Source organism: Saccopteryx leptura, chromosome 4 (assembly GCF_036850995.1).
Source record: "Saccopteryx leptura isolate mSacLep1 chromosome 4, mSacLep1_pri_phased_curated, whole genome shotgun sequence".
Lineage (NCBI taxonomy): Eukaryota > Metazoa > Chordata > Mammalia > Chiroptera > Emballonuridae > Saccopteryx > Saccopteryx leptura.
This window is the reverse complement of record NC_089506.1, coordinates 213,790,243-213,816,160: the sequence shown is the minus strand read 5'-3', so window position 1 is coordinate 213,816,160 and position 25,918 is coordinate 213,790,243. Positions and strand designations below refer to the sequence as shown.

The 25,918-nt window shown below is 43.3% G+C and overlaps 1 non-coding gene and 3 pseudogenes across 1 annotated transcript; 3 read left to right on the top strand and 1 right to left on the bottom strand.

Moving 5' to 3' along the window:
• Nucleotides 1–5,184: 5,184 nt before the first annotated feature.
• LOC136404573 (5S ribosomal RNA) lies at nt 5,185–5,308 on the top strand (annotated as a pseudogene).
• A 4,586-nt stretch (nt 5,309–9,894) lies between these two features.
• Nucleotides 9,895–10,269, bottom strand: LOC136404344 (dynein light chain 1, cytoplasmic-like; annotated as a pseudogene).
• Nucleotides 10,270–13,648: 3,379 nt separating this feature from the next.
• On the top strand, nt 13,649–14,904 carry LOC136404343 (polymerase delta-interacting protein 3 pseudogene; annotated as a pseudogene).
• Nucleotides 14,905–25,223: 10,319 nt separating this feature from the next.
• LOC136404591 (U6 spliceosomal RNA) lies at nt 25,224–25,330 on the top strand. Its single transcript, XR_010751314.1, has one exon. It is a non-coding gene; the product is annotated as a U6 spliceosomal RNA (small nuclear RNA).
• Nucleotides 25,331–25,918: the final 588 nt, after the last annotated feature.

The window sequence follows — 25,918 nt, the reverse complement described above, 5'->3', positions numbered from 1 at the left end:
GAGCTGAAATACCGATAGATCAATAACAGTCTCATTCCCCACTCCTCCATCTATTGAGGGAACAGCCCACATTTAAATAGACTGTAGACATGCTAACATTTACAGATATTTGTGTAAGATTTTGCAGAAGTATGTCAGGAGAAGAGTGAGGTAAACTGTGAGGGGGTTTGAAAGAACTAATCAGAGAGATCCGGTTAAGTGCTGACCAAAACAATTTAAGAACTATTGGAGCAAAGGAGAGTAAACAAGAAAGAGTAAAAAGGGCATTTGGGGGAGCTGGATTCAGGAAAGTTTGAAGAAGCATTAGAAAGGAGAGAGTTCATGAAAAAAAAAAAAAAGCGGTGGAAACTCTGGAGCAACTTAAGGACTGAGAGTCCAGAAATGTTCTGAAAAATTCTGGGGGAGAATCCATGTAAACGGCTGAGTCAGAATTTGGAGAGTTGTGGGGAGAACAGATCCGTTCTCAAGTCTGGGCGACTTAAGCAAAAAAGAACTTGATTTGTTCCACAAGCAAAGCAAGTGAGACGAGAAACATAAAGGTTGACATTTGACTGAAAGTAGGAAGAATCAAGGTTGCAATACAAAGTGAAACTGGACAACCTGTAACGGAGCCTAATGAATAAAATGTATGGTAAAGTGAGTAATGCTCGGAGCAATTTAGTATCTGTCTTTTGTGCACAGGGACTGCTACTGTATAACAGTGTGTCCTTTTTATGCTCTACATGCCTGATGTCTGTTCTACTGGAGACTGTGTTGAAGGAGAGAGCAGGAGGAGAAGGTCATCAGCACAGAAAGCACAGTTTGGTCTTGGAGAGAGAATCTGGCTGCACCCCCCTTCCCAAGCAGGCCCCACCGGAAAGTTATTCATGTGACAACATTCGGAAGGGCCCATTTCTTTGGAGGGCTGTCATGGGCCACATTTCATCACAATATATATTAGACCTACATAATTTTTTAAAACTTTTCCAAGTTATTGCAACGTATCTTTACCAGCTACATTGCAATTAACCATATCACTGACCTCTCAAGTTTCGGAATGCCAATCATCTGTGGGTGTTCCTACTCACTTTGAGAAGGCAGGTATACCGAAGCTCAGTGTATCTAAAACTAAACTCAGAAGCTTGCCCCAGGTCAGCCCCCCTTCTCTCAGTTCTGACATAAACATACATCTGGTAAGCGAAGCTCAGAGCCTCAAAGGTAGCCTTGAACCCTCTTCTGCTCCTCTTTTATCTAATCAGGGGTCAGCCTCTATTTTTCTTCGGAATCTCTCTTGAGCCTGCACTTCTCTCCCTACTTCTATTGCTACCAACCTCATTAAGGCCCTGGGGGGATTATATGGGGCGAATGCAGGAGCATGCTGTGGGATGGTTTACCTCTCCCTGCGCCAGCCCATCCTACACCCTCCTGGCCGATTTTCTCATAACTTCCATCACAGCATTTCCCTGGTCTGCAGCCTTCAATTGTGTCTGTCATAGAGCCCAACTATTTTCTGTAAGGTGTCATGGACCAAGGGTTTATGGACCGTATGGTCTCTGTAGAAATGACTCAAAGCTACCTTATAATGCAGAAAGCACCCACAGACAATACCTGAACAAATGGGCATGGCTGTGTCCCCCCAGAAACTTGATTTATACAACAATCAGTGGAGCCTGAGCTGTGGTGGCACAGTGGATCAAGTGTTGACCTGGAACGCTGAAGTCACTGGTTTGAAGCCCTGGGCTTGCCTGGTCAAGGCACATATGGGCTTTCTGCTCCTCCCCCTTTCTCTCTCTCTCTCTCTTTCTCTCTCCCTTCTCTAAAATGAATAAATCAAATCTTAAAAAAAAAAAAAGTCAGTGGGCCAGATTTGGCCTGAAGTCATAATTTACAAACTCCTAGATTAAAGTAACAATTTTTTAGCTTCGTATTCATCACTTTCCAGAATTTTTTTTCAGAGACAGAGAGAGAGTCAGAGAGAGGGATAGATAGGGACAGACAGGAATGGAGAAAGATAAGAAGCATCAATCATCAGTTTTTTGTTGCAACACCTTAGTTGTTCATTGATTGCTTTCTCATATGTGCCTTGACCGTGGGGCTACAGCAGACCGAGTAACCCCTTGCTCGAGCCAGTGACCTTGGGTCCAAGCTGGTGAGCTTTGTTCAAACCAGATGAGCCCGCGCTCAAGCTGGCAACCTCGGGGTCTTGAACCTGGGTCCTCTGCATCCCAGTCCGACGCTCTATCCACTGCGCCACCGCCTGGTCAGGCACTTTCCAGAATTTTTTTAAAAGTTTTTTGTTTTATATTTACTTATTGATTTTATATATAGAGAGAAACAGAGAGAGAGAGAAACAGGAACATAGATCTGTCTCTGAATGTGCTCTGACCCGGGATTGAACCAGCAACCTCTGTGCTTTGGGACAATGCTCTAATGACTGAGCTATCCAGCCAGGGCACTTTCTTGAATTTGTACTCAATTTAAAACTCTTGCCCTGCTGGGGTTTGCATTCTCCCCTTGGCTATTAATTGAGGGGAGAGGCCAGCAGGCAGGCAGCCCTCACCCTGCAGAGACCCCAGCCACTCTGTGTAGGCAGGGTGCTGTCAAAACCAGACCTCTGGGGGTGGTGGGGGGAGAACTCTTGGAAGGGAAGAAGTATCACTTCTTTCTCAAGTGGAGTGTTTACACCTTGATGTAACATTTGAACTTTCACAAGAGATGTAATAATTTTGATAATAAAATTCTTAACCATAAAAAAAAAAACAAAAAAAACCCTCTTGCCTTGGCTGGCTTGCTCAGTGGTAGAGCATCAGCTGGCATGTGAATGTCCCAGGTTCGATTCCCGGCCAGGGCACACAGGAGAAGCGCCCATCTGCTTCTCCACCCCTCCCCCTCTCACTTCTCTCTCTCTCTCTCTCTCTCTCTCTCTCACCCTCCTGCAGCCGTAGCTTGTTTGAATTGGCCCAGGCATGGAGGGTGGCTCCATGGCCTCTGCCTCAGGTGCTAAAGAGAGTTTGGTTGCTGAGCAATGGAGCAATGCTCCAGATGGGCAGAGCATCAGCCCAGATGGGAGCTGGCAGGTGAATCCCAGTAAGAGCGCATGCGGGAGTCTGTCTTTTTGCTTCCTCTCCTCTCATTTGAGGAAAAAAAATCTATTGAATATAGCATAAAGAAAAGTACACACCTGACCAGGCAGTGGCGCAGTGGATAGAGCATCGGACTGGGATGAAGAGGACCCAGGTTCGAGACCCTGAGGTCGCCAGCTTGAGCATGGGCTCATCTGGTTTGAGCAAAGCTCACCAGCTTGGACCCAAGGTCGCTGGCTTAAGCAAGGGGTCACTCAGTCTGCTGAAGGCCCACGGTCAAGGCACATATGAGAAAGCAATCAATGAACAACTAAGGTGTTACAACAAAAAACTGATGATTGATGCTTCTCATCTCTCTTCATTCCTGTCTTTCTGTCCCTCTCTCTGACTCTCTCTCTGTCTCTGAAAAAAAAAAAAAGTACACAAATTGTAAGTGTACAACTCAAATTTTCACAAAGGGAACCATTGACCACCACCCAGAACAAGAAATAGAATGTAACCAACATTTTAGAATTTCCTCATACTCCTTCTACTTCCTATCCCCTCGTCACTGGGTAACCATGAACTGTACTTCTAAAGCCATGAATTAGTTGTATTAAGTTTTGAACTTTATATAAATAAACCATAAACTATCTCATACTCTATTTTAATAGACACCGCTATTCTCATCTCTAGGGATTTTTTTAGCATTTCTCAAATCTTATAAATTGTTAAAAAATACACAGTTCTTTTACATTCTACTTATCCATTAAAGAAATGAATTGTCTGCAGTATGCTTTAACTAAGCCGACCTCCATTAAGATTGGCCATAACAATCTCTTCACTCTCAAGAGGGAGGACTAGTCACTTTAAGAAAATGGAAGACCAATCATAGGTATCATCTTGTACTTGAATTTTTTTTTTTACTTACTTTGAGTAGGCTATTGGGATATGAGGGAGTAGAATGTATTCATTTTTTATTATAAATAAAAAATTCACTTTGGATAAAGCCTAATCAACATGTTAAGTGTTGTAAATACTTTATAAAAATATGTTCTTTAGAGAATGCTTAGCATTCAAGATTGAACTGCTTAAACAAGGTCAGAGGCATGGAAATGCAACTAAGAAGTTAATGTTTCAACTTGGTGCCACAATTAAAGTGAAAGTCCTGAAGGAATAGCGACTACCTTAAAGTGGTTTAGGAAACAGAGTTTAATGAAGGAAATGAGGCTTTATGAGGTGTTAAAATAGGCATGACCCTAAAATTAACAATGAGAGTTATAGGAACGGCTGTGAAGTGGTATGGGGAATGGAGAAGAAACATTTAGTTCAAAGACAATGGAATAATTTGTCTTGAAAAGTGAGCTTCAACAACAAGATGTCACCTTACACCCACAAGGATGACTACAGTGTAATTAAGAAGAAGGGCAATAACAAGTGTTGCTAGGGATTCTGGGAAATCAAAACCCTCACACACTGTTGGCAGGCCGCTGTGAATAAGAGTCTGGCAGTTCCTCAAACAGTTAAATATAGTCACTATATGTCCCAGCAATTCTTTCCAAGAGAATTGAAACCATATGTCCATATAAAATATTGCATATGAATGTTCATAATTCATAATAACCAAAAAGGGGAAACAACTCAAATGTCCCTAGGCCTAAACTGATAGATGGATATACTTAGAAATGGTTAAAGTAGTCCATCCACCCCTGGCCAGTGGTGCAGTGAGTATAGCGTCCTCCCAAAATGCCAAGGTTGCCGGTTCAAGCCCAGTCAGGGCGTATATAAGAAGTAATCAATGGCACAACTAAGTGGAACAAGGAGTTGATGCCTTTCTCTCTCTCTCTTTCAAAAAAGAAAAAGAAAAAGAAAAAAGAAAAGAAAAGTCCATCCATTCAGTGGAATATTATTTGGCATAAAAAAGGAATGAAGTACTGATACATGTTATAGCACTGGAGGAACCTTGAAATCATTATGCTAAGTGAAAGAAGCCAGTCACAAAAATATTGTATGATTGTGTTTATATGAGTTGACCAGAATAGCAAACCCACACAGAAAGTAAATTAGTGGTTGCCTAAGGTTGGGGGTAGGAGGAATTGGGGAGCGACTGCTTCATGGGTATGGGGTTTCTTTTCCAGGTGGTGTCTACGGCCATACCACCCTGAACACGCCCGATCTCGTCTGATCTCGGAAGCTAAGCAGGGTCGGGCCTGGTTAGTACTTGGATGGGAGTCCAGGTGGTAAAAATGTTCTTGGAACTATAGATAATGATGATGATTACACAACTCTGAATATACTAAAAACCATTCAATTATATACTTTAAGAAGGTGAGTTGTATATGTGAATTATATCTCACAAAGCTGTAATATCTTTTTTTGAGGAGCCTCAACTTCCTTCATCTTTCCAGGCAAAACTATGAGCTGCACAACTGTCAAATTCTTGGCACTGGAAAACCCAACAACACTTCAAGTCTTTAGCAAACATCTGGTAATTTCTATATCATCCTAAAAGTTCTGGTTTATGGAGAAGGTTAGGAAAAACGGTGCCCAAGCATGACACATTTTGATTTTTTTTTTTTTTGTATTTTTCTGAAGTTGGAAACGGGGAGGCAGTCAGACAGACTCCTGCATGCACCCGACCGGGATCCACCCGGCATGCTCACCAGGGGGCGATGCTCTGCCCATCTGGGGCACCGCTCTGTTGCAACCAGAGCCATTCTAGTGCCTGAGGCAGAGGCCATAGAGCCATCCTCAGCGCCCGGGGCCAACTTTGCTCCAATGGAGCCTTGGCTGTGGGAGGGGAAGAGAGAGACAGAGAGGAAGGAGAGGGGGAGGGGTGGAGAAGCAGATGGGCGCTTCTCCTGTGTGCCCTGGCCGGGAATCGAACCCGGGACTCCAGCACACCAGGCCGATGCTCTACCACTGAGCCAACCAGCCAGGGCCCACATTTTGATGTTTTTAAATTCAAATTTTCCCAGCATGAATTCCCTTTAAAAATGCACAGCAGTCAAATATCATTTAATTCTTACCATAGCTATAATGCGAAGGCCCTAAATGACAGACTGCATACAAGGCACAAAGTTCTGTTTCATTGGTTGAGCTAAAGCAGTCAGCTTATTTTTTAAAAAGATCCTTAGCATTTGCACAGCCTTTGCATTATAAAACTTTTTTCTCATACAAATCAATATGTAAATATCAAAATAATATTTAATAGAAAAAATTGCCTATAATATGGCCTCAATTACTGTTTTGAAAAAAATCACCAATGTTTTTCCTTCATGTTTTAGTGTTTATGCATGCTGACATTAGCTTCAAAAGGCTATATACTATAATCCCAGAAGCCTGCACTTTTTTTTCAGTATTCTTAAAAATAAAAGTTGGCCATATTTTATTATTTAATGATAGCTTATGATTTCAGACAGTATTTGAGTGGATTTTTCCACTCAGCTTTAGATGAGGTGGTGGTGGTTAGCTGTTCAGCCTCACCTTTGGCGTTACAGCTAAGAATAAAATAAGTTAGTATGGACCTGACCAGGTGGTGGCGCAGTGGATAGAGCATCAGACTGGGATGTGGAGGACTCAGGTTTCGAGACCCCGAGGTCACCAGCTTGAGCGTGAGCTCATCTGGTTTGAGCAAAGCTCACCAGCTTGGACCCAAGGTTGCTGGCTCGAGCAAGGGATCACTTGGTCTGCTGAGGCCCACGGTCAAGGCACATATGAGAAAGCAAACAATGAACAACTAAGGTGTCGCAACAAAAAACTGATGATTGATGCTTCTCGTCTTTCTCCGTTCCTGTCTGTCTATCCCTCTCTCTGATTCTCTCTCTCTGCCTCTGTAAAAAAAAAAAAAGTTAGTATGGTCACTTCTATATCATAAATTTTTTTTCCTCTTGATCAGTCATTTTATGACCCCAAGGTCATAGCTATTACAAAATTTTATTTTGTTTTCACAAATTCTCCATGTCGAGTCCGTATTACAAGATCTTTCATTTCTTCAATTATACATCTTGAAATGGATACCACCTGTGCTCTCGTATTTATTATGTCAATAAAGTCCATTATAATTACAGCACACGGTTGAAAAGTGGCATGCCAGGAAACTAACAGACTGTTTTGTGGTCACCAGTTAACCCAATACGAGCCATTAACCAAGTTATTTTCAATGCAGTAAGCCACAGATTAACAGAAAAGAAGATTTTTCATGCCCTATCTTTTTAGTCTCTTTCAATTTGTAAGTGGAATGAAACTTGAGAACATTCTGAAAAAATAATATTCTTTGGACTATAATGATAAAGAAAAGATGTCAAAGTTTATAACAGTGATTCCATACAGATTCACTTTTAAAAAATTATTTTATCATAGGTGATATTGATATAGGGTACATCTTGCATTTATGAGCTTTAATATAATTTTTAATTTATTAACCCATTGGGCAAGACAGTAATATGTTGTAAGGAGAAAGAAATTAGAAATGATAGCTTGAAATTCTAGTTTTAGGATTCATCTTAGGTCACTAACACCTGAAAATCCTTTCCCTACTTAAGTAAATGCTTCCAGAGTTCTGGCATGAATATATGTTTGTTATTATAGCATTTGAGGAATCAGTTTATTAAGATAGAAACTTTCTCAACTGGGTGTTCTTTCTCAATGTGTTTGTTCTTTGTTGTAATTTTAAAATATTGGAGGATAACAGATTGAATTCTGTTTAGGATGCTGAAAAGGTACAGGAGATAGGTAATGGTGATGTTTTGAAACACTGTGAATGGATTATGTCACTGAAACATACACATAAAAATGGTAAATTTTATGTTATGTAAATTTTATCACACACACAAAAAGATATTGAATCATACCAGTTCTATGAATGATATCGACTTAAGGTTAAACATTATCAGGAAAATTGTAGGATTTTCCACTTTCCTCTTCTCTCAATGATAGCAGAAATGGTTTTTAAATAAAATGTATAGAAAATGTTTATGCTGTTTATTGTATTTATATTTTCCAATGTACCTCTGAGTATTCTTCTTAAAGACCTAAAAGTGTACTATAGCTAAAAAGATTCTTTATGACACTGTGATATGGTTTTTAGTATATTCACAGAGTTATGTAACCATCATCACTATCCAGTTACAGAACATTTTCACCACCTGGAAAGGAAACCCCATACCCATGAAGCAGTCGCTCCCCAATTCTTCTTCCCTCCAACCTTAGGCAACCACTAATTTACTTTCTGTGTGGATTTGCTATTCTGGTCAATGCACATAAACACAATCGTACAATATTTTTGTTACTGGCTTCTTTCACTTAGCATAATGGTTTCAAGTTTCCTCCAGTGCTGTAACATGTATCAGTACTTCATTCATTTTTTATGCCAAATAATATTCCACTGGATGGATGGACTTTTTTTTTTAAGAGAGAGAGAGGCATCAACTTATTTTTCCACTTAGTTGTGCCACTGATTGCTTCTCAAGAGAAAGTGTTCAATAAATGGTTCTTTTTAATATATAAGTGGGTCGGTGAGGTTGTTCTGTCCAAGATGCAGAATTACCACAACAGCAGCTCCCTTAACTCTGGAGTGGCTGGACAAACAAAAAGGAACAAGCTGTGAGCAGCCCTGGGTGACAGGAGACAGGACCAACCCCGTGGCTATGGACAGATAAAAGAAGGGGAGCTGTGAGTTCTGCTTTGGATTCTCCTCCCCATTGTCTGCCTGCTGCCTGCTGCCTGCTGCCTGCACCTGAGGGGCTAAGACTCTTGTCCAAGTGTCCTCAGGTAATATCAGGAGGGCACGAAAGCGCTGTGCTTGTGGGACATGGTGGAGAAGGTGAGCCCAGTGTCTCTGCAGTGGCTTCTGCACCCGTCCTCTCAGGCCCCCAGCTGCAGAAGGACAATCTGAGAAGCGTCCCCTCCGAAGGCTGTTGTTTCTCCCTGAGAGGAGTGCCCTCATGTCCTGTGGCTGCCATAACCAAGTGTCATACACCAAGTGACTTAACCAACAGAAGTGTATTGTCTCACAATCCTGGAAGCCAGAAACCTAAGATCAAGACGTCAGCAGGGCCACGTCCCCTCTGAAGACTCTTAGGGAGAATTCTTGCTTGCTCCTTCCAACTTCTGTTTGCTGGAAATCTTTGGTGGTTCTTGGCTTGTAGACACCAGTCACATCACTGTCTTCTCCCTGTGTCTTAACATGGTCTTCCCTCTGTGCTGTATAAATATGCCCAAGTTTCCCCTTTTTATAAGAGTACCAGTCATATTGGATTAGGGCCCACCCTAATGACCTCATCTTCACTGGGTTAATTCTGCGAAAACCCCGTTTTCAAATAAAGTGACATTCTGAGGTACTAGGGATTAGGATGGAGACAGAGATTCTGGAGCTATAATGCCAGAATAAGCAAATCCAGAGACAGAAATTAGATTAGTGGTTCCTGGAGGCTGGCAGGAACAGGGAGTGGCTGCTAATAACTACAAACTCTCTTTTTTTGCATGATAGAAATGTTCTGGAATTAGACAGTGGTGATGCTTGTGCAATTTTGTGAGTACAGTAGGAACCACTGAACTTTTTCTCCAACAGATTTAGGGGTTTTTTTGGAAAGAAATATATTTTGAGGAGAAAAAACATGGGGCAGAGAGGTATGAAATAGAAAATAAATACAAAAGTAAGCTGTGTTGCTAGTTGTTTTATCACCACAACAAATGAGTATGCAGAGAATTTGCTGTATGCAACAACACAATAAAGGTCCAAGAGCAAGGTGTCCCTTTTGGGAAGGCGAAGATTTCCGTATCTGATTGTTGGAATTTCAGTTGCAGTCCTTGTTTTGGATGGATCACTGGGAGTGTGGCACAGTCCATAATTTTACCCAGATTTGAACAGGAGAATGGCCACTTGGCCCAGGTAGAAGTACACGAAGTGTTTGGTTTCACGGTCATGTAACTATCCAAGTTCCTCCCCAGGATGCAGTGCCAGGTGAGTTGTACTTCTTGTCAGACCCCTTCTTATTATGGGCCACAATGTCCTTCTCTGTGTTATATATATGTATATTTCTCCAATGCCTGAGTAACACATTCCACCAAGTGTTGTTGCATCTCCTGTGACATATCTGCATTTTTGATCACTGCCTTTGGTGGTACATGGTTACAGGAGCAGAGGCTGACCAACTACAGTGGTCTCCTGGAGGAAGGGTTGGTGAGGCTCAGACCCAGTGGAAAGTGCTGTCACTACCGAAGCCATGGCGCATCTTTGAATTGTACATTTAAAAATGTGTTTAAATTATATCTCAAGGCCCTGGCCGGTTGGCTCAGTGGTAGAGCGTCGGCCTGGCGTGCGGAAGTTCCGGGTTTGATTCCCGGCCAGGACACACAGGAGAGGCGCCCATCTGCTTCACCCCTCCCCCTCTCCTTCCTCTCTGTCTCTCTCTTCCCCTCCCGCAGCCGAGGCTCCATTGGAGCAAAAAGATGGCCCGGGCGCTGGGGATGGCTCCTTGGCCTCTGCCCCAGGCACTAGAGTGGCTCTGGTGGCGACAGAGCGACGCCCCGGAGGGGCAGAACATCGCCCCCTGGTGGGCGTGCCGGGTGGATCCCTGTCGGGTGCATGCGGGAGTCTGTCTGACTGCCTCCTCGTTTCCAACTAAGGAAAAATACAAAAAAAAAAAAATTATATCTCAATAAGTACATGGAGGCTAAATAGCATGTTATTAAACAAAGAATAGGTCAACAACGAGATCAAGAAAGAAATCATAAGTTTTCTAGAAACAAATGAAAATTGAACACACAACAACCCAAAAGCTATGGGACACAGCAAGTGCAGTCCTGAGAGGGAAGGTCAGCATTGCAGGCATAGCTCAAGAAGCAAGATCCCAAATACACAATCTAACCCTCCATCTAGAAGAACTAGAACAAGAGCAACAAACAAAGCCCAGAGTAAGTAGAAGGAAGGAAATAATAAAGATCAGAGCTGAGCCCTGGGCAGATAGCTCAGTTCAGTGGAGCATCATTCTGAAGCACAGAGGTTGCCTGCTCAATCCTGTCAGAGCACATTCAGAAACATCAATGTCTCTCTCTCTCTCCCTTCCTCTCTCTCTAAAATTGATTAAAAATTAAAAAAAAAAAAAAACCAGAGTAGAAATAAATGGCATAGAGGCTAAAAGAAAAATACAGGAGATGGCCTGACCTGTGGTGGCGCAGTGGATAAAGCGTCGACCTAGAATGCTGAGGTCACCAATTCAAAACCCAGGGCTTGCCTGGTCAAGGCACATATGGGAGTTGATGCTTCCTGTTCCTCTACCCTCCTCTCTCTCTTCCTCTCTCTCTCCTCTCTCTCTAAAAATGAATAAATAAAATAAAATAAAAATACAGACCATCGATGAAACTAAGAGCTGGTTCTTTGAAAAGATAAACAAGATTGACGAACCTTTAATCAGACTCATCAAGAAAAGAAGAGAGAGAGAAAAAGAGAGAGAGAGAGAGGACCCAAATAAATAAGTTCAGACATGAAAAAGGAAAAATTACAACTGACAGCAGAGAAATACAAAGGAGTGTAAGAAAATACTGTGAACAATTATATGCCAACAAATTAGACAACCTGGGCAAAATGGATAAATTTCTAGAAACATACAATCTTCCAAAACTGAATCAGGAGAAATCAGAAAACCTGAATAGACAAATTACAACAAATGAAATTAAAGCAATAAAAAAAAAACCTCCCAACAAATAAAAGTTCTGAACAGGATGGCTTCACAAGCTAATTTTACCAAACATTCAAAGAACTATCACCTATCCTTCTGACACTATTACAAAAACTTCAAAAGGAAAGAAGATTTCCAAGCTCTTTTTATGAGACCAGCACAATCTTAATCCATAAAACAGACAAAGACACTACAAAAAAAAAAGAAGGCTATAGGCCAATAATAGCCCTGATAAAGATAAATGCAAAAATGTTCAACAAAATACTAGCAAACCAAGCCCAGCGATACATTAAAAAGATCATACACCATGATGCCTGACAGGTGGTAGTGCAGTGGATAGAGCATTGACCCGGGCACTGAGGTCAAAGGTTTGAAACCCCGAGGTCATCAGCTTGAACACCAGGTTGCTGGCTTGAGTGGGGGGATCACTGACATGATCCCATGGTTGCGGGCCTGAGCCCAAAGGTCTCGGCTTGAAGCCCAAGGTTACTGGCTTGAGCAAAACAAAGGGTCACTGGCTCAGCTGGAGCCACCCCAATCAAGGCATGTATGAGAAGCAATCAATGAACAACTAAAGTGCCACAACTATAAGTTGATGCTTCTTATCTCTCTCTCTCTCTTCCTGCCTGCCTCTCTCTCTCTTTCTCTCACTAAAAAAATAAAAATAAAAACATCATACACCCATACACCACAAAGGTTGGTACAATATTAACAAATCAATAAATGTGATTCATAACAAAAAAAATGAAGAATAAAAATCACATGATCATATCAATAGGTGCTGAAGAAGCATTTCATAAAATCTGGCACCATTTATAATAAAAATTCTCAGCAAAGTGGGAATAGAGGGGTTATTCCTTAATATAATAAAGGCCATATATGACAAACCCACAGTCAACATCATACTCAATGGGCAAAAACTAAAAGCATTTCCCCTAAGATCAGGAACAAGATGAGGATGTCCGCTTTTACCACTCTTATTCAACATAGTACTGGAAGTTTTAGTCACAGCAGTCAGACAAGATGAATAAGAAAAGGCATCCAAATTGAAAAGGAGGAAGTAAAACAGTCATTATTTACAGTTAACACAATATTGTACATAGAGAACCCAAAAGGCTCCACCAAAAGTCTACTAGATTTAATAAATGAATTTGGTAATGTAGTAGGATACAAAATTAATATTCAGAAATTAGTTACATCCTTATACATCAATAATTAACTATCAGAAAGAAAATAAGAAAACAATTCCATTTACTATTGCAACAACAGCAACAACAAAATAAGGTACCTATGAATAAATTTAACCAAAGAAGTAAAAGACCTATACCTGGGAAATTACAATAAAGAAACTGAGAAAGATGCAAATAAGTGGAAGCATATACAGGGGTTCCTCAGGTTACAACAATTAAAAAATTGAGATGTGAGTGTTTTGTCTCCTGCATGTTCCTTAGGCAATCCTGATTCACCTGACCCAGTATCTCCAGCACCTTCTGCAAGTTCTCCTGCCTCTCCAGCTTCCTCCTCCCAATAGGTCACTCTCTCCCACCTTGCAAAGCCCCTTCCAGTGTGCAAGCCAATCACAGGACATGCATACTTTCTTGATGATGTGTAGAAAATTTCTAGTAGCACACAGGATAATTCATTAGGAATTGTCAGTAGTGATTACTTCTGGAAATGGGATCAAAGTCAGTGGGAAAAAGGACTTCACTTTTCACTTTATTCTTATTTAGATTGCTTTACTTTTTTTTTAACCAAAAACACTTTAAATTATGTTTTATTTTTATTTTGAAAAGAAAACAGGCACTCAGAGCTATTTTCCAGTAACTGTAATTTTAAAAGTAGTCTAGGGAGACAGCTAGGTGCTCCGTAGGGGCCGAAGGTCTGGGTTGGAGGGCTGAGGGAATCCGAGCTGCTGTGCGGTGGGAGATGGCAGACATCTGTCCGCTTGGACCAGCTCATCCGGAAGCACAGAAGCGCGGGGCTGCAGCAAAGGGGTGGCTCAAAGTCAGACCAAGAGTTGGAGGTGTCTGATCTCATGTTGGGACCCAGCAGAGCTTCCTCAGCTAGCTAGCACACACAGCCACCTTCCAGCAGAGGTTGGTGCTGGGCAGAAGATTGGCCTCTCGGATTCCCGGATGTCCAGATGCCCAGATGCCCGGCTCAAGCTGAGTCAAGGCTGCCTGGGAAAAGCTCTCGATGGAAGACGCTCGTTTCCAGATCAAAGGGAAAGTGCAGGACGCCAGGGAAATGCTGAACGCCCGCAAGCAGCAGAGCACAGCACCCCAGAAACCCCACCAGGTAGTTGATGCTTGGGAGAAGCTCGGCTTGAAGCCAAGTTCCCCCATTGCCTTCATGAACCCCCACATCAGGATGGTGACCCCAGCTCTGAAGCTCACCCAGGTTCCACAGCAGAACATCATGACACCGCCTCATGTCCACCCTGCCAGAATGAGAATAAACATCGTCAGTAATCACCAGGACAAACAGAATTTATATGACCCGGATGAAGACGATGATGTTGCAGTTCCCATTCCCGCTTTCTCCACCAGGTAAGGGGCTGAGCAGTTCTGAGCTTTCCATGTCCAAGGCCACCCCCTCTCACCAAAGTGGTTTAGAATGCTGCATGCACAGCTGCTGCTCTCCCCTCCTCGGTTGGAACAAAAGCTTTGACCAACATGCCCCAGACACTAGAGAACAAGGAGAATTTCCCCAAGGAGCTGGCCCCTGCTGAACCTATCCTCAGCCCTTTAGAAGCATCGAGATGACTGTGAATAATCTGCACCCTACAGTCACCAAGGAGGACACTGTTGAGCTTTTCTGTATTTATGGAGCCCTGAAGTAGGCTCAGCTGGTTCATCCTGGGGTAGCAGAGATGGTCTATGTGAAGAAGGATGATGCTATCACTGCATGTAAGAAAGATAACAGCTGTGTCTATATGGGCAATGAAGTACACGCAACCTTCACATGAATGGGAACGTCATCACTTCGGACCGGACCGGCCCGCTACAGCTGAGTGATAGACGTTCGGTGAAAAAGGAGTGAGCTGCCTCGCAGGGTGAACTCTGCTGCCCCAGCCCACCCTTCTGCAAAAGTGGGACCCTAGCCCCATCCTGAAGGCACTGTTCAGGTCCTTGAGGGCTTCTGTGACCACATGGCCCACAGAATTCAAAATCAGACTTTGATCAGGGGAGTGAGGCAGTCAGAAGTGGGGGCAGAGGAGGGTGGCTGTTTCCCAAAGCCAAGCTTGTGACCAATGGGCTGCCGGACTGGAGGCCCCCAGGCAGTTGGTGGAGAACTTCCTCGCTGGCCTGACCGCCTCTCTGTGATGTGCTCTACCCTGGGTTCTACCCCGTGCATTCACTGTCCTGCAGTGTGTTTTCTCGCCCCGCCTTCTCACCAACGTACGTTTGCGATGCTCAGAATGTCTCTCCTCCTAACCTCAACCCAAACTGATTTCTCATCTGGAAATGCAGCCCTAAGTTCTCTGCATGGCTTCCTGTGGCTCCAGGGAACTCAGGGCAGAGGCTGTTTGAAAGACACTGCTTTCTCCAAGGGTGAGGGACTTGCCTCCTCTTTTTCTTTTTTTTTTAATTTTTATTAATTTTAATGTATTGTTTACATGGATTCAAGTGTCCCCTTTTTCTTTTTAAACTTTTCAAACAAAGTGGCGAAAGGCAGGCCCTGCCATCCTAATGGGAGCCAGGTCAGCTCCAGAGCTGTGCCACTCAGCTGCCTGGTCAATGGAGATGGCCTGGGTGGCCATCAGGTCACAGGCCTCTTGTCCTCTCACCACAGTGGCCACCAGACTCATCTGGAGAGGGCCCTGCTGGCAAGGGCCGAGCGAGGCTGCTGCTCTGCAGGGAAGAGTGCACCTCAGCTCTTGGCTGGACAGCCGGGCTGACCCAGGCCACTCAGGGAGTCCTGCGAGGTCTCTTCCCTTCTCCTTGGATTCTGCCGAGTGCTCCACCCCCGCTCCTCTGGTTACCACTGCTGGGGAGGCTTGCGTGGCAGGTCCTTTGAGAACTCACTAGGCCCAGCCCACGTCCCACCCTGGTTTTGATGTTGATGCCAGCCCACCCCTACTTCTGTGACACTATGGGTTTGGAGGATTATTGAAAGGGGAGATGTTGGCTTGTTTCTGGCTTTCTTTCTGGCCTCAGATGTCTACAGGACAATAGTCAGGGATGCTGGGAGCATATATGCAGACCACCAAGGGGCACTGTCTCCACTGTTGTAAGTGACCCATTCCTCCATGACCAGGGGAATATTTCCTTGCTTTGGCAATGGGAGGAGGGGAATGGCAGGTGGCGAAGAAGGAGTTGAGAGATCGAAGCAGCCCTTGCAAGCAAGTGGCGGGTTATTCCCTCCGCATGGTTCCAGGGAGCTGGGGCAAAACTGTAGAGCCCAGGGCAGCCCCTGAACACCAAGATAGCATTGCTCCAGTCACTGTCAGTCTCCCACTGGTTTGTTGGAACTGTAAGGGGAGTCCAGGCTGGCAGAGATGGAGAGAGCTGGGGAGCAGGATTCTTTCTGGGAGCTCTACAGAATCAGTAGCAAGCACTGTGAAAGATACAAGCCTAGAAAGAAAGGGGCTGAGACACTGAGAGTCTCTCATGACCGGCATGGGGCCAGCCCAGTGAAAAGAAACCTGGAAGCTCGTGTTTCCACAGAGTTCATCTGTCAAGCAGGAAAGCACCAGGGTTTGAACCCAGCTCAGTCCTCCAGCTCTGGAGTTGCCGAGGCCTGGCCAGTCCAAGGAATAGGCCTGCCGCTGCTCCACTTTCCGGTTCTTTAAGAATGCAGGTTTTGTTCCCTTCATCTTCTTTGAATGGGTACAAATTTAGTTCTCCTCAGCAGCTGGAAGTCATTCCTCCTACACTTTTTCAAAACTTCTTGGCCCGAGAGAGCACCCACGGCAGTCGGACCTTGTTTCTCAGGTCCTGAGCACAATCTGGCCACTGCTCAGACTCTGCTTTGAGCAGAGATGGTAAACATCCTGCCCACATGGTTTTACCCTCGCCCCTCCCTCCAGTCCCATGCCAGGCCGCTTTGTCACCGAAGTCTCATTGAGCTAGCTGCGGCTGCCTGGCCGTATGGACCCGATCCTCTAGATAGCCATGTGGCACATTATAGGCGAAGCCTGTTTGCCTCCCCTGGCCTACAGGATGTCATCACAGAAAACAAGGAAGAGAAGGTGGTGGGCCAACCCTTGTGTCCCTCTTAACTTCCCCCTCCACTCATTTCCCATCTGTGTCTCTTTCATTCAAAACAAAAGGAAGAGGCATTAAGGGATGGAGGAGACTCTGTTACTTATACATTTCTGAATAAATGTCTGCTATTCTTTCCTTTTTTTTGTTTTTGGTTTTTTTTTTGGTGAGAGGTGGAGAAGTACAGAGAGAGAGTCCCACATGCACCCTGACCAGGATCCACCTGGCAACCCCCTACCAAACGATGCTCTGTCCATCTGGGGCCACTGTTCCATTGCTCAACAACCAAGCTATGTTAGCATTTGAGGCAAGGTCATGGAGCCATCCTCAGCACCCAGGGCCAACATGATCGAACATTCAAGCCATGGCTGCGGGAGGAGGAAGGAGAGAGAGAGAGAGAAGGGGGATGGGAGGTGGAGAAGCAGATGGGCACCTCTCCTGTGTGCCCTGACCATCAATCAAACCTGAGACTTCCACATGCAGGGCTGACACTCTACCACTGAGCCAACTGGCCAGAGCCTTGTTATTCTTCAAAACAAATAAATAAATGTAGTTTGAACTCAGAGAATAAATATCAGTGAAACCACTTCACTTTTGTGCACAAATTAGTAAAAAGTATAGAAATAGCTTGATCAGTGGTCATGTAGTGGATAGAGCATCAACCTGGGATGTTGAGGTCCTAGGTTCAAGACCCCAAGATCACTGGCTTGAACATGATCTCGCCAGCCTGAGCACCGGATCATCAAAATGATCCCATGGTTGCTGGCTTGAAGCCCAATGTCACTGGCTTGAGCAAGAGGTCACTGACTCAGCTGGAGCCCTATGGTCAAAGTACATAGAACAACTAAAGTGACACAACTACAAGTCGATGCTTCTCATCTCTTTGCCTTTCTGTATCTCATTCTCTCTCTCTCTCTCTCTCTCTCTCTCTCTCTCTCTTAAAAAAGAAGTGTAGAAACATAAGGTAGTGTTTTTATAAAATGATAAAATTTGACCATCTTTCCATACTACTGAAAAAAGGAATCACATCTTAGTCACGTTCACTTCCTTTACAAACATTTAACCACATTCAGTCTTAATATGGGAGCTCACAGCCTGATCAGAAATAAACTACCTTCTGGAAATTACCTCTGATCATGGGATGGTTTCTGAATCAATGGCTGCTTTGACTCCATGTGAGGGCTCATTTTAGTGTCCTATTTTTCCTTAAGTCTCAGCCTTTCTCCAACAGCTATCGCAGCCGATTAGTATTGTCAGATGAAATACAGGATGCCTACTATGGTCCATGTAATATTTGGGACATATTTATACTAATAAAGAGTTTTATTTGCTAAAACTGACTTCAGCTCCCAAAGGTGGCCTGCACACTCTTCCAGCTGACTAAGTACAGTAAAAAGGGGGGGGGGGGCTTACGATGTCTGGAAACAGTTTGTTGTTACAACTGGGCATGGATGCTACTGGCATCTATTGGAAGAGGACAGGGACAGTTCTAAACAGTGCACAGGAAGGCCCCCATAAAAAGCATTCAACTTCATGTGTCAATAGTGCCTTACGCCGGGTCTCAGTCATCCCACCCACAAACTACTGCTCCTACTCATTACTAGCCTCAGCGAGGAGCAGGCGGATGCTTAGAAAGGTCCTGAAAGCCCTGGATAGTGGCTCAGTAAATAGAGTGTCAGCCTAGCATATGGACATCCTAGGTCTGATCCCCGGTCAGGGCACACAGGAGAAGCAACCATCTGCTTCTCCTCCCCACCTTCTCCCCCTTCTCTTCTTCTCCTCTCACAGCCAGCAGCTTGGTTGAGTTTGAGTGTGGCCCCTGGCTCTGAGGATAGCTCTGTTGCTCCAGCCAGGCACTAAAAATAGCTTGGTACTCTTATCAGTCCTAAACAGAGTTGCCAGGTAGATCCCAGTTGGGGCGCATACAGGAATGTACCTCACTATATCCCCTTTTCTCGTGAAAGAGAGAAAGAAAGAAAGAAAGAAAGAAAGAAAGAAAGAAAGAAAGAAAGAAAGAAAGAAAGAAAGAAAGAAAGAAAGAAAGAAAGAAAGAAAGAAAGAAAGAGAAAGAAAGGAAGGTTTTAAAAACATTCAGCAGGTGGGAGGGAAGGGGGGGATGTCTGCAGATTCTCTCCACAAAGTAGCTTAGGTCTTCAAGCCTAGCTTGACCCAAGCCTCTCAGCAGCCACATTCTTAATGTCTATTGCAGGCTCACACTTATTTCTCTTCAACCACTTTGTGTAAGGATCTGAGCAGATCTCAAACAGCTACAAGAATTTGCAAATAGAAAGTGATTTAAGGGACCTGGCAGAGAATATAATTACTTTTTTCCTCTTTTAATTAATAAAGAAATTTTACTAATACTCCTGTCCAGAACATTTTACTGTGGTTAATATTCCCTGAGATAATCAATTCAAAACTTGCTGATAACACAAATGAGGGTGGGAGGGCTCCCCATAGCATCTACTAACTCACAAAGTAATTTGTTCAAGATCAACACCATTTTCCTAGGAGAGCTCACATTGCTTTCATCCATACTAGATGCATGGTCAGCGAGAATTTTATTCACCTATTTATTTTGCCTCTAAAAGAAAATCCATTATAATTCTTTAAGAAAGTGTACCAAGTAAATCTTAACCTTAAAGGTTGATCAGAACCACATTGCTGGTACAAAATATAAAGTTGTTTGTGCTGTTACTACGAGTGAAATAATATAATATCTACTTGTACTTCAAATGAGAAGAATACATAAAGTGAAATGAGAGGCCTGTAATTTAATTTTATTTGGTCAGAGTGGTGGCAATAAAAATAGGAAACTGTAAAGGTATTAATTATGCTTTCCTTCATCCAATGACTGCATTTGCTGGGAAGAGAGTATTGAATGAGCAACAATGATATTTAAAATAGTAAGAATGCAAGTGCTGATGCAAGGAAACCGAAGTTAGATGTACTCAGCAGTATTTAACCTAAATTTTTACTTCAGCACTTGACTACATTATTGCTGATGTCTCTGCTGACTTTCTGGTATAGCATTCGTAGATGTGTGAATTACTGAGGTGTTAGAAAGCCCTTCTAAAGAATCCAATTGCAGATTTAATAAAGAAAATGACTAATAATGTCCTAATCCAAGACTCTGCCAATTGAAGTTCACGTCTCTCCATTTGAACCCCAATAACTTCTCCAACCAAAGTGATTTTTATTTTAAGAATTTGGGTTTGAACCTGACCAGGCGGTGGCACAGTGGATAGAGCATCGGACTGGGATGCAGAGGATCCAGGTTTGAGACCCCGAGGTCGCCAGCTTGAGTGCGGGCTTATCTGGTTTGAGCAAAAGCTCACCAGCTTGGACCCAAGGTCACTGGCTCAAGCAAGGGGTTACTCGGTCTGCTGAAGGCCCACGGTCAAGGCACATATGAGAAAGCAATCAATGAACAACTGAAGTGCCACAACAAAAAACTGATGATTGATGCTTCTCAAGTCTCTCTGTTCCTGTCTGTCTGTCCCTATCTATCTGACTTTCTCTCTGTCTCTGTAAAAAAAGAAAGAAAGAAAGAAAGAAAGAAAGAAAGAAAGAAAGAAAGAAAGAAAGAGAAAGAAGGAAAGAAAGAAAGAAAGAAAGAAAGAAAGAAAGAAAGAAAGAAAGAAAGAAAGAAAGAAAGAAAGAAAGAAAGAAAGAATTTGAGTTTGATTTTATTTGCATGGGGGCGGGGGAGACTATTTAAGTCTTAAGCCTATATTGAGCAGGTTTGCATGTAGACTGGTCATTCTGGCTGAGTGAGTTGGAGGACAGGATGGCTCTGTGCCCTTGGGCAAGTTGCTCAACCTTTCTATGTCTTAGTTTGCACAACTATAAAAAGGAGATAAAAGTAGAACCTACTTCATGGAGTTCTTATGAGAGTTAACGAGCTAGTTCCTGAAAGCAGGCTGCCTAGTATCTAAACAGGGATCATTTCTCATTAGTTGTTAATGGATACTCTTATTATTTTTCAGGTCCAGTGTGCTTTCAGTCGTGCATATTTCTGGTGAGCATTCTGACGACCCTTCTGTTTTTCATGTTCAATACAGTATTCAATAAATTACATGAGATATTCAACACTTCATTATAAAACAGGCTTTGTGTTAGATGATTTGCCCAACTGTAGGCTAATACGATTGTTCTGAGCAATATTTAAGGTAGGCTAGGCTAGGCTAAGATATGATGTTTGAGGGGTTAGATGTATTAAATGCATTTTCAACTTACTATATTTTCAACGTATGATGGGTTTATTGGGACATATCCCCACTGTAGGTCAAGGAACATCTGTATTGCTGGGACCCTGTCGGAGCTGTGCCCAAGGTCAAGTGAAAGGCCCCAGGATCCTGGCACATCCTCTTCAGTGGCTTTCCCAAGAGCACTTAGCTCTGAAAATATCCCTGCCATGCCATATATAGAACTTACTCATTCCCTTTCTAGCCCCCTTATTTTTTTTTTCTTTTTTTGCCACCAACTGGTCAGTCAAGCTGGTGAGCCTTGCTCAAACCAGATGAGCTTGCACTCAAGCTGGCAACCTTGGGGTTTCGAAACTGGGTCCTTTGCATCCCAGTCCGATGCTTTATCCACTATACCACCACCTGGTCAGACTTTTTTGGGAAGTTGTTTTGTTTTTTTTGTTTTTTTTTTACAGAGACAGAGAGTGAGTCAGAGAGAGGAACAGACAGGGACAGACAGACAGGAATGGAGAGAGACGAGAAGCATCAATCATCAATTCCTCACTGCAACACCTTAGTTGTTTTCATTGATTGCTTTCTCATATGTGCCCTGACCGCGGGCCTTCAGCAGACCGAGCAACCCCCCGCTGGAGCCAGTGACCTTAGGTTCAAGCTGATGGGCTTTTGCTCAAACCAGCGGGCTCAAGCTGGCGACCTCAGGGTCTCGAACCTGGGTCCTCCGCATCCCAGTCCGACGCTCCATCCACTGCGCCACCACCTGGTCAGGCTCTAGCCCCCTTAAATGGTGGCCAAGCTTTATTTACAGGACACTGGATTTTGCTGGCCATTTCAGAGATCAGGCTCTACTACATCTTAAAATTAAATTATGTTCTAATTATCTTTTCTTAAACATCAGAACTTCCTGACCAGGCGGTGGCGCAGTGAATAGAGCGTCGGACTGGGATGCAGAGGACCCAGGTTCAAGACCCCGAGGTCGCCAGCTTGAGCGCGGGCTCATCTGGTTAGAGCAAAAAAGAAAAAAAGCCCACCAGCTTGAACCCAAGGTCGCTGGCTCCAGCAAGGGGTTACTCGGTCTGCTGAAGGCCCACGGTCAAGGCACATATGAGAAAGCAATCAATGAACAACTAAGGTGTCGCAATGTGCAACGAAAAACTACTGATTTATGCTTCTCATCTCTCTCTGTTCCTGTCTGTCTGTCCCTGTCTATCCCTCTCGCTGACTCACTCTCTGTCTCTGTAAAATAATAATAATAATAATAATAATAATAATAATAAACATCAGAACCTTCCTTCAAATGAATGCATTGTAAGAGAAACACCTAAATATTGTTTCTAGCAATCTTCTGTTTGTAAAGATGGCATTGGCAGTTATGATCTTAACTAAAAAATATATATATATATATCTTCTGTAGCCAGCACTGAAATCACTGTAGAACACATAGATTCTATCTGAGACAGCTTCATTGACAGAGTTATCTGTCAAAATCAGAGCTGCCTGGGCGGGTTTCAAGTTCAAAATTTCTAAGGGCAGTATATAAGTATACAAAGTAGAGATACTCCCTGTAGTAGCATAAAGTTTGTATGTAATTTCTATCCACTGCACAAGCTGCAGTTTGTAAACGTGTACCCTCCCTTATGGGTCCAGTACCCCTGCCCTCTTTTCCAGGGATCTATTAAACTAACTCCAAAAGAGTGCCCCCCACCCCCACACACACCCCCACACACACCACACCCTCAAGTAGCTCCCACTGTCAGAAGGAATCTTTGACCTGCTGAGTAAGACAGGTACCATGGGACATTTTGATGGTCTGTCCTTTAAGACTAGGTTCTCTCTCTCTCTCTCTTTTTTTTTTTCTGAAGTTAGAAACGGGGAGGCAGTCAGACAGACTCCCACATGCGCCTGACCAGGATCCATCCAGCATGCCCACCAGGGGGCGATGCTCTGCCCATCTGGGGCGTTGCTCTGTTGCAACCAGGGCCATTCTAGAGCCTGAGGCAGAGGCCATGGAGCCATCCTCAGCGCCCGGGCCAACTTTGCTCCAATGGAGCCTTGGCTGCGGGAGGGGAAGAGAGAGACAGAGAGGAAGGAGAGGGGTAGGGGTGGAGAAGCAGATGAGCACTTCTCCTGTGTGCCCTGGCCGGGAATCGAACCCTGGACTCCTGTACACCAAGCTGACACTCTACCACTGAGCCAACCAGCCAGGGCCAGGTTTTCTCATTGATGCTGCTATTTTGGATTTTTTTTTAATGGTTTAACTTCATCACTGGTAGTAACAACATCTGCTATGGACACTTTTTAACAACACTAATTTTTCAGGGTTTTGTTAGAAATCCTGCTCAGACTTACTGATTTATAAACTCATTTGTGTGTGTGTGTGTGACAGGTAGATGGAGCTGAATTCCTGAAGAAAAGCTCAACCTAGCCTCAAGGTTCTCTCGTTCCTCATGACGAGTGGATCCACAGTGGAATCCCACACTTCCTCCTCGGGTCCTGCACAGACTCTCAGCTCCCTCGGCTGCAGTGGAGGGATGTGATCTGCGGCATTCCCTCCTGTGTCCCTGCATTCGGCGAGTGCCTGATAAAGCATCTGCATTTATTTATTCATGGTCTTGATACTGGCGCTTTTGAAAGGAAAGAATGATCAAGACTGGGAGTGATTATAAGTCAACATTCAAATGACAGAAAACCTTCAGCTCTCTTAGACCATCACTCTCCAAAAACATTAGTGTCTCCTCTAGATGACAAAATAATTCCAGTCTATCTTGGGAGCATCTGGCTGTGTCTCCTTTCTAAGCTGTGCACGTAACTTTGCCATTTTGAATATTAGACTCTTTTATCAGATTTTAGAATAATCAACCTTCCGCTCTCTCAAACATTGGGTTTCAGAGAACTGGCTCATGAAACTCAATGCACTCCATTCTCTTCCAGGGCCACAGTCCATGAGGCAAGTGACTGGGAGTTTTGTTTTTCCTTGCTTCTAAAAAAAATTCTTTTGTTGGACTTCTTCCACTAGGAGGAAAACTGACACCCATGTGGACAGGTGATCTGTGCTCATTCATAAATTTATTCATGTGTCGCCTGCTTTTTGGAGCCTTCCCACCAGTCAGCCGGCATTGTCCTGATCTTGAGGGACCCTTGATGGGGCAGGAGGGGAGTGTCCATTCAGAGGGGGTGGCACACTGAGCTGCATTCCTTATTTCTAGTTAGGAAGCAGCAAGAGAGCAAAATGGGGCTTGTTCTGGCTCTATTCATAATCTGTTGACATTTCTTTTCTCAAACTGTCAATTTAAAAAAAAAATCAATCTTCCAAAATTATTCAACATTCAAATTCCAGACTTATTAACAGTTGAAATTCACAACTGTAAAAATACTCTTTTTCCTCAAGTATGGACAGTCTATTCTCTTTATTCTCAGTTCTATACTGATCAGAACTCTTACAAAATAATTCTGCTTACATTTATCAGTATCCTGGGTGTACTTTGCCTGTTTGTCAACAAGGGAATCACAATTTCAGTTACTATTTGGAATGTTCACTTGTTCTCAACCTAATTAATTTTATTTGAGTTGTAGCATCTTAGAAGCCAGAGATTTCAGTTGGTAATGCACATTGGAGCTCCCATAAAGTGTGATAAGACTATAGGTGTTGCCTGACCATGCAGTGGTGCAGTGGATAGAGTACTGACCTACGTTCAAAGCCCTGAGGTTGTCAGCTTGAGCACAGGGTTGCTGGCTTAAATGTGGGATCATAGACATGACCCCATGGTTGGTGGCTTGAGCATAAAGGTTGCTGGCTTGAGCACAAAGGTCTCTGGCTTGAGCAAGGGGTCACTGGCTTGGCTGGAGCCCAAGTCAAGGCACGTATGAGAAGCAATCAATGAACAAATAAGGTGCCGCAACCATGAGTTAATGCCTCTCATCTCTCTCTCTTCCGTCTATCTGTCCCTGTCTGTCTGTCCCTCTCTCTCTTTCTTTTGCTAAAATAAATAAATAAATAAATAAATAAATAAGAATATGGATGTCTACTCCAGACTTAGTGAATCTACTCCTGACTTACTTGATGTTATTGGTTAAAAGTATTATGTCTCTGTGCTCGCTTCGGCAGCACATATACTAAAATTGGAACGATACAGAGAAGATTAGCATGGCCCCTGCGCAAGGATGACACGCAAATTCGTGAAGCGTTCCATATTTTTTTAAAATCGAAGGAGAAATAAAAAGCTTCCCAGACAAAAAACAACTAAGAAAAAAAGAAAAGTATTATGTCTCAAGATAATATGGAGATTTTTTTCCTTTCTAAAATTATGTCCATCCACTTTTATAAATCAGATCTAATATTTAGTGATTTCTTTGATAATACGCTTGCCCTGGCCAGTTAGTTCAGTCAGTTAGAGCACCGTCCAGAAATGCCAAGGTTGCAGGTTTGATATCCCATTGGGGCACAAAAGGAAAGCAACCAGTAAACTCACAACTGAGTGGAACGATAAACGAATGCTTCTCTGTCTCTGTCTCTGTCTCTCTCTCTCTGTCCCTCTAAAATCAATCAATAAATAACAAAAAAAATAAAATTAAAAAGAATTACAAAAAATAAAATAGTCTTAATCATTAGTCTTAGACATTAGCCTTAGAGACATTTTGTCTAATTTTTTTGAATAGTTCTATTACCTTGTTTTGAATGCCCTAGAAACAACCAGATTTCCTCAGCAATTGCATTATTCTTATTATGATCTCTCATCAAACCTTTCAGATTTGAAAATTATCAATAATAAATTAAGCAGAGCCAC